The sequence below is a fragment of the Oratosquilla oratoria genome, chromosome 3 (assembly GCF_046742065.1).
Source record: "Oratosquilla oratoria isolate Oo_2021 chromosome 3, ASM4674206v1, whole genome shotgun sequence".
NCBI lineage: Eukaryota > Metazoa > Arthropoda > Malacostraca > Stomatopoda > Squillidae > Oratosquilla > Oratosquilla oratoria.
Genome location: NC_134779.1, coordinates 2,232,501 through 2,242,500, shown reverse-complemented (window position 1 = coordinate 2,242,500; position 10,000 = coordinate 2,232,501).

Genomic DNA, 10,000 nt, shown 5'->3' with positions numbered 1-10,000 from the left:
AGGAAGATAAGGAAAAGTAAAACAAAAGCAAAGCTGAACATTCAATGAAAGATTAAAAGAGAGAGATAGAGACAGGTGGGGATGAGGAGGGGAACGAGGGAAAGGGCCGGAGAGATGGAGAGAAAGATTAGGAGGAAGGGGGTGAGGAAGGGATTGAGAGGACGAGAGGAAGAGAGAGAGAGAAAGAGAGAGAGAGAGAGAGAGAGAGAGAGAGAGAGAGAGAGAGAGAGAGAGAGAGAGAGAGAGAGATACAGACGGCAGGCAGATAAATAGACAGTCAGGCAATATAGATAAACAAAGAGAGACAGGCCAAGCAGACAGAGAAAGAGTGGGATATACAGAGAGAGAGAGAGAGAGAGAGAGAGAGAGAGAGAGAGAGAGAGAGAGAGAGAGAGAGAGAGAGAGAGAGAGAGAGAGAGAGAGAGAGAGAGAGAGAGAGAGAGAGAGAGAGAGAGAGAGAGAGAGAGAGAGAGAGAGAGAGAGAGAGAGAGAGAGAGAGAGAGAGAGAGAGAGAGAGAGAGAGAGAGAGAGAGAGAGAGAGAGAGAGAGAGAGAGAGAGAGAGAGAGAGAGAGAAAGAGAGAGAGAGGGGGGAAGGGAGTTGACGGAAGAGAAAGGCACCAAGCCGTAGTACTTTCCCCCTCTTGTGTGTTGTGCTGTGTAATCCCAAGTGAAGTGCGGGCTTTCGTTTGTTGTGTAATTCATCGCGTGAATTTCCTCTGTATATGGAGGGCTTTAGTGAAATGCTAAGTCGTGTGAGGGGAAGGGACGAGAAGAGAGAGTGTGTCACCGGCAAAGGTGTCGGATGTGAGTGCTTTTGTGTTTCTGCGTTAATGCAGGAAGAAGAGACAAATTGTATGTGTGTGCTTATGTTGGCTCCAGTGTTTGTGCTCTCCCGTGCTTGTGCGGATGAGTGTGTGTTTATACGTGTCTGGGGTAGAGGGAGTGCGAGTAGTCTACTTCACGGATGAATGGTCGCGAGAAAGAGACAGAAAGGGAAGGATAAAGGGTAAGGGGAAGGAGATAAGACAGAGGAAAGAAAGGATATGACTGGAGAGAAAGGGAGATGGAGTCAATAAATGTGAGTGAGTGGGATGGAATGAAAATTAAAGAAAATTATGGAAAATAAATATCAAATGAAGGACGACAAGAGGAACGTGAGAATGAAAAAGGTGATAAACAGGGTATAATACCAAATTAAATGGAAAGATGACATGGCGGGAGGGGAGGAGATTAGCATGAGAAGAGAGTCTTCCATGTTCACATTGTGTATTAGCAAAAAGAAGAAGACTCTTGGTCCTTCGATCTGGATACTTGATACCATGAACGGCCGGCCGCCGTCACTGACATCACAGGCTAAACAAACCATCGCGTCGCGCCGGAGGGAATCGAGAGCCCGGCTGTAATGGGCCGCGGCGCGCAAAAACGAATCGAGTCTTTTAGTTGGGGCGAGGTGAAAAACGAATCCATTAGTAAGCTAAATATTCGTGCTTATGCTCTTTGTTTATTTCAACGTTTGTTTCTCATCGGGAGCTCGCGTTGCACCGTGTTTGTGTATTTGTTTCCCTCTGGTTTTACGTGATGATCTCAAGTATAAGTGTATGTGTTTTTTTTTTTGTACATAGATTGAAGTGTGTATATTATGTACATTTATATATGCGTGTTTTTGTGTTCATGCATTTGAGTATATGTAAATGTGTGTGCAATTTTTTTTACGTGTACGTGTAAATACATACATTCCTAGACATTCATAAAGGTATCTAGAGACATAGGTAAAAAGACAGTAAATATCACTAGAAACGAGTGTTCCACAAACGCAACGTAACCACTAATGAAAAGAAACGATCGGAGCAGAGCGTTATCGTATATTACATCTTCAGTGCAGAAATACATAGAGAGTACAAACAAGTATAATATATAGTTGAGAAAAGGGGACGTGGACACAAGGGATCCATATGTCAACGGTAGGAGAAGGTAGTGGGAAAATATATTGACAAATGGTCATTAAATGTGGGATGCTCTCCATGGATACAAGTTAAGGTGTCTAATTCTCACAACTGGGACATGTTTGTTATTTCTTTACAAATGTAATGATCTATTTTATACAATCCTAGATTAAGGTTGAAATCAATATTATTTGTGGGTTTTATTAAGCTACTTTCAATTATGTTTTGACAATGTTATTGTTGAAAGAAATTACGCTATCTTTTTCCCAATCGATAGATTATTAGTGTTGATATGTTTAAAAATAGCACTTGAATATTTTCCATCTTTTACACATTCTTTATGTTGCTTAATTCTAACAGATAGATCTTTTACCGTTTGACCAATATAGAACTCGTTACATATTTCGCAAAGTAATTCTATAGACACACCCTATTTGTAAGTTTTTAGAATTATTGAAAAAAATTATAAAAATATAAATAATGATAAACAAAATGAATTAATGCATAGATATAGTTAAATAATAAACAAACAGGTAAATAGTAAATAATAATAAATTGACAGATAAATAATAAATAAGAAATCAAGCAAATTATAAACAGACAAATAATAACAAACAAATAAGCAAATAACAGAGAATAAATGGCAGTCATTACAGAATCTTGCTTAATTGTTTATCTACGAACTAGGCTATCAAGAGATAGCCTAGTTGGTAAGTCACCACCGCACTTGTCATGAGGATGCCGGGGTTCGAATCTTTGGCAGTACCACATTTCAATTTCTGCATGTCGGCCTTGATGGCTTAGAATTAAAGTGTATTGTAGTTGCTAAAAATGTATATATATATATATATATATATATATATATATATATATATATATGTATATGTATGTGTATGTATATATATTATATATATATATACATATATTATATATATATATATATATATATATATTATATATGTGTGTGTGTGTGTGTGTGTGTGTGTGTGTGTGTGTGTGTGTGTGTGTGTGTGTGTGTGTGTGTGTGTGTGTGTGTGTGTGTGTGTGTGTGTGTGTGTAGAGTTGTTCATTTCTACATTGGTAAATGAAAGTCTGGTATAAATATACAATGCAACCACCGGAGTAACCTCGAGGGGTTGTCCGATTTTACATCTTTACAGAGGTTGCCATACACATACACACACACACACACACACACACACACACACACACACACACACACACACACACACACACACACACACACACACACACACACACACACACACACACACACACACACACATATATATATATATATATATATATATATATATATATATATATATATATCATATATATCAAAAGCTTTGGTCGCGTCAGGATTGAGCAATGGAGGACAGGCGTCAGATAGTCGCACTCTTCCTTTGTAGTCCAGACGCGAGATCCTTTAACCCGCGCCACCTTCGATTGTTGTCGGGAAAGTGCGAGGCCCATTCGGCGCAGGTGTTTCTAGAAATGCTGGCGGCTTCTTTTGATCAACCTGATGTTTCGGGTGTGTGACCCGAGATGCGGCGAGGGCTATTGTTTGTTTTGGGGAGTTGGCCGGAGAAGTCGAGTCCTCTGGTCACTTAGGGACAATAGACTGTCCCTTGGGAGATTCGTGACAATAGATGGTCTCTGTAGAAATGGTTGGAAGACTTTGGAGAGACATTTGAATATTTCTTGTTCTATATGCGTGTGTGCGTGCGTGTGCATGCTGGTCATCGAAAGAGATGATAACTGAGGCTCGGCCTGCTATTCCCACTGTCCCCAGTGAGGTTGGTACTCATTGAGAGATAAGAAACAAAACAAGACTTTTTGCAGAACCTTCGCATGAAGATACACACAATGTTGGAATAATGGTGGTATTGGGAAATATTAATGAATATAGACTTAATTATATGAGCATGCGGAAGTATATATTATTTCCGTTAACCTAGGCAAAAATATACATCTATGAAGTTGTCACTTGATTTCGAAGATTATAGCGAGGAAGGGGAGCTGGAAGTTTTGGTTGAGAGGATTAGTGATGGTTCTCTATTGTAGGGGTAGCGTGAGTTTGTGAAGGAACAGTCTCTATGTCGAGGCAAACGGGGACTCTTTTGATATGATCTTTGAGCAAGACGGTTTCCATAAGATCTTCAAACTGGGTGATTATCTTTGTTCTTTAACTCATGTCCAATGATATGATAGGGTCCAGAGAATTTGGGGAAGAGCGTCGAGGTGGGGTGTAGTTGAGAATATGTAATGTAATGAAATATAAAATTCAATGGTATCTACTGGGCGTTTTGTCCTCAGTTTTGCTGCTTTGGACACGTATGAGGAGTTAGTGCGTCTGTTGCGTTTGGAAAGTAAATCCACAGTTATAAGTAAAGTACCAGAGTTAGAGTCGTAGGAGAGTGTTTGAGTGGTGGTGCCACTTATGTTAGCAGCTGGTGCATCCTCGAGAGATGAAACAGAGTGAATTTGAATGAGGGGGGGGTAGAATTAAGTAATGTTAAATCATATTCTGCATGCCACTTTCAGCAGGGTAGATGTTTATGTTATATTGCTTCATCAATGTTAAGCCTATGAGGATATCACCAGGAAAATAAACATCAGCTACGTAGGTGGTAACTGGAATGGAAGGACACTCATATTTGATCCTAATGTCTAGGGAAATTTTACCAATGATAAGGAATGGTACGCCATCTACATTACAAAGGTTGACGTTTGGGTGTACTGAAATAGTGACACGTTTTGTTTCAGTGCGGAATTTGTGGATACTGTGTACTGACATGTTGTTAACTGGGAAACCCGTCTCGAAAAAGATTGTCACTTTAAAACCCGTCTCGAAAAAGATTGTCACTTTAAAACCCGTCTCGAAAAAGATTGTCACTTTAAGACCCGCCTCGAAAAAGATTGTCACTTTGGTGTTGCTAGACATAATATTGAAAGTTAAGGAATGGGAAGATACGTCTAGGATATCCAGGGTATGTATCGGTAGGGTGATCGAATATCTGGGTATGGATTAACTTTCCTTGGTGTGCACTGAGTCATTGTATTCTGTAGTAACAAAGGAGGTGTGTTACGTGAATGCCTTACAGGAGATGTGTTACGTGAATGCCTTACGGGAGATGTGTTACGTGAATGCCTTACAGAAGATGTGTTACGTGAAAGTCTTGCAGGAGAGCGGTCTGGGGATCCCTGTATGTGCTGCCTCCGTGCTAACAGCACACGGCAACGATCGCTTGTGCGAAAACATGTACCATGATGATCGCAATGTTTGTCTAGTTGTGAGATGTACCTGTGGTAACACGTGTTAACGAGGAGTCCTATTTTGTGGGAGTATGTACAGAACATTTTGTTATTGAAAGAGAGCATTGGAGTGAGCGATATCGCGTGTGGGATATATGTCTTAATATCATGTTATGTGAGAGGGACCGTGTGGCCTGGGCTTTTGTGTGTGTGGGTGCGATGGGTACTGACTGGCTCTGTATCTGAGTGATAGCTATGTCTGTGTCAGAAAATTTCCTGGAAATTCGCCTAGTGTGATACCTGGTGTGAATGGAATTGTGCTAGCCTTTTGGAGTGTGTTTGGGTGTAATTGGAAGAGTAGTCGAAAGTATGTCATGAGTGACACTACGTGTTCCAATTGCATTTTGACCTTTTTTTTTTTTAGGTTGTGTGGGCCATGACTGTAAGTTTTTGCCAAAGAGTATAGGGGGAGGAGTGCTTTAAGTGGTTCAAATGCAGCAAATGTATTTTAAAAGTACTTTACAAATTCCTGATAGTAGTCAGCTTCCTAAAATAAACTAGAATGAATGACGTCACCAACTAATGTGTTATTCTTATCTGTTTTGGGTGTTAAGATGGATATTTAGTCGTGTCGTCTGTGGCGTTTCTTCGTGTTATCTCTGATTTAACATCAGAGAGGAAATTGTGTACAAGAATATTCTTGCCGTTGAAGAAAGGAAATGTTGTTTCATCCTTGAGTATGGTGATAAGATTTTGTGTTGTCATGGTGTTTTGAGTAGGAGGTGAATGTTCTGAAGAGTTGCTAATAGAAGGAGGGGGCATGTTTGGTGTATATGAATTAAACGTAGAACGACTTCGTGTACAGGGTTGGTATGTTGAGTCAGAGAGGGCTTTGGACACATTCATTCACAAGCTAAGAAAAAAATTAGAGAGTGTCTTGCTTCTAGGTAATAACGAGAACGGAAAAATATTTACTTGTCCAAGATGATGTAGGTCAGTGTGTGTGCGGGGGAGGTTCAAAGTGACGAAGCAGTGGGGCAAATCGATGGAAAGATGCACTGCTGGAAACAGGGGGATTAATATTGGTTTGGTAAATTGAAAAGAAAATATATATATATATATATATATATATATATATATATATATATATATATATATATATAATATGTGTGTAAGTGATATATGGAAAAGAACTAAGGGAAAGGGAGATAGAGATCTTGCGAAGGTAAAGGCGTAGAGTTGGGGGGTCATTGGCTGATGATCCCGCGACGATCGTCGGCGCGTAGGAGATGGTCGTTGGCTGTTGGTGCAGTGACGAGCGGAGCGCGATGCGATGTTGGAGAAAGGGGCTCGTCCAATTCTTGCGATGGTGGGATAGGAGATCCTCCAACGTCTCTGTGTTGACGCGGTGGAAACGTCGGGCGTCGTAGATGCTGGAGAATGCCTTGGAGGTAGATTTCCTTGTCGCAGATGCTGGAGGATGCACAGCGTAGTAGGAGTCTTCACTTCGCAGTATAATGGTGGGCAATGTCGCTATGAGGGCTTATCTCGTAATGATGTTTGTTGATGCAGGGGAGAGGAGCCTGCGTTTCGTGGCGATGCTAGATTTTGGCGAAGATTGGTAGCGTTGGGAGATGGCTATGTTCAAACGGAACAGTTATCATAGAGTTGTGTTTCGGAGGAATGATAGCCTTGTTTCCTCATACCTCACGCTGTGCCACCAGAATGAAGAGTTGTTGTTTACTTCTACATTGGTGAATGAAAGTCTAGGAGTTCACCTTACTTTAATATTCCAGACTGCTCTCTTGTCTACATATACGATGCAACCTCCGGAGTAACCTCGTGGGGCTGCCATATTTTACATATTTACAGGGTTTGCCATAGATATCAGTACATATATAAAAACATAAGAAAATTTGGTCGCGTCGTGATTGAGGGACGGAGAACAGGCGCCAGATAGTCGCACTCTTCCATTGTAGTCGAGACGCGAGTTCCTTTAACCCATGCCGCCTTCAGTGCAGGTGTTCCCCCCAAATTCTGGCGGCTTCTTTTGATCAAGCAGATGTTTCGGGTATGTGACCCGAGAGGCGACGATGCCTATTGTTCGGTTTGGGGCGTTAGCCGTGGAAGTCGGATCCTTTGGTCACTTAGAGACAATAGACTGTCCCTTGGGAGATCCGCGACAATAGATGGTCTCTGAAGAGGTAATTGGAAGATGTCGGGAGACATTTGAGGACTTCTGGCTCTATGTGCGTGTGTGCGCGCATCTGCATGTTGGACATCAAAGGGTTGATAACACAATTCGTTTATGTACTTATAGTGCTGAGCCTGCATCTTTCCGTTTAACTGCCCGCTTATGTTCTTCAATTCCAGTGGCGAGTTTCTATTATTCAATTCTAGAACTGAAGAACATAAGCGGGCAGTTAAACGGAAAGATGCAGCCTCAGCACTCTATAAACACATGAATAAATTACAACACACCATTGACTGGGAAGGAGCCACAGTGGTACATAGAGACAACTCAAAGAAAAGGAGATTATTCTTAGAAGCGTGGACGATCAAAGAAGTTAGTGTAAACAGGTGTATAGACTTAAATCCAATATACCTGGGCGCTAGAAACACAAAGACAGACACAACATAAAGTGGCTTCCTTTTTAAACTACGTGAGCTACAGAGGACAAGGTGAACAAAAGTCACAGTGTGGGTGAACAAGTATTAATTCATTTCCATTGCGTGCAAGTGCGTAGTGCACTTTCAATTATTGTACAAGTGGCATTTTTTTTTCTATTTTATTGTATTTTAATCTATTGTATCTTATTTTACTTTATTATATTTTATTTTGTTGTATTGTATCTATTTCCTTTGCGTGTAAGTGCGTAGTGTACTTTCAATTATTGCACAAGTGGCATTTTATTTTATTTTATTGTATTTTACTGCATTTTATTTTATTGTATTTTATTTTACTTTACTAGTGACAGAGTTTGGGAGAGTATGTGATAAAAGAAAGCTGAAGATAAATGTGGGTAAAAGTAAGGTGGTGAGATATACAAGGGGTGAAAGATGCAGTAGTCTGGAAGTGAGCATTAAGGGAGAGCGACTGGAGGAAGTGGATAGTTTTAGATAATTGGGTGCAAATGTGGAAGGAAAAGGTGGAGTGAAGGTGGAGGTAGAATGTAGATTAAGAGAAGCGAGTAAATGCCTTGGTGGATTAAAAAGTGTAATGAGGAATAGACATTTGGGAATGGATGCTAAGAGGAGACTATATGAAGGAGTGATTGTGCCAACAGCACTGTATGGGGGCAGAAACATGGAACATAAGAGAGGAAGAGAGAAGGAGTTTGAATGTGTTTGAGATGAGGTGTCTGAGAAGTATGATGGGGGTTACTAGGATGGATAGAGTAAGAAATGAGGAGGTGGGAGGAGAACAGGGGTGGAAAGGGGGTTGGGAGATAGGGTTGATGAAAGAGTATTAGGATGGTTTGGACACATGGAAAGAATGAGTGAAGAAAGACTAGTAAAAGAGGTATGGAAGGTAGATGTGGAGGAAGCGAACATGAAGGGACGTCCTAGGATGAGGTGGATGGATGGGGTAAAGGGGGCTTTGGGGAAGAGGGGAATGTCGGTTGAGGAAGGACGGGAGAGGACAGAAGACAGGGGTGAATGGAGAATGGTTGTATATGGATGATGTTGTGATGCATGAGGTTGGAATAGGCGGGGGGGGGGGGTGAGGTAGTATGTGTGAGCAAATTTTGACGCAGCCCGAAGGGATTTCTCCCCGTCTGCTCCTTTATGCATGGGGGGACGGAGAGGGGGGCTCGCCGATTTAATGAAACGGCCTTGCTGTAGATGTGCTGTGTCTTGCGACACTGCTTCTGACCCAGGGCAGTGGACAAGGTGCAAGGATGACCCGTCATCCAGGAGATGCTAAGATGGAGGGGTGTGGAGTGCATTCAGGGATGGAATGGGTGGGAATGATTTTATGCCTTTTCCTTTTTGGCTACCTCCCTTGTAAGGGGGAAAAGCCTTGATATATGTATGTATGTATTTTATTTTATTGTATTGTATTTATTCTTAGTAAAATTAAATGTATGCACAATTGGGTATGTAAGGTGGTCCAGTCGTCCGCTACTCGTATCTACTGGAAAAGGAGAGGGACAAGGACAGCTTCGACAATGCAGAATACCTTTCCCAATTCTAACCATGGACAGTATAACAAGCTAATTTGAGCACTGTATATTTTCACACCCCTGAAGACGGTCCTAGGACTAGGACCGAAACGTTGGGCATTAAACTTCCCACTTTGAATCTGGTGTTTACGCTTCTCCCCCCTTTTGCATATAAAATTAACAATTAAATTCAAATTTTGAATCTAACACACATTCTTATTAAGTAATGTGTGTTAGATTCAAGATTTTAATTCAATAGTAAATTTTATAGGCAAAAGTCTGGAATGGGAATGGGGACTCCTTTATCTCCTGTTTTAAGCAATTTGTATATGGAATTTTTTGAAAGAGATATTTTCCCTAAAATTATTTCTAACAAAGCCATTTGGCATAGATATATTGACGATATATTGTGTATGTGGCCTATTGACCAACCTTTAGATAATTTTTTATTAAAGTTAAACAGTTTAGTATCATCAATTAAATTTACAAAAGAAATTGAACAGAACAATAGTCTGCCCTTTTTGGATGTTATGATTTATAGATTTGGTAATAAGTTTAAACTAGATATTTGAAGGAAACCTACCAATGTCCTTTCTTATATTCATTATTATTCTTATCACCACCTTAAGACT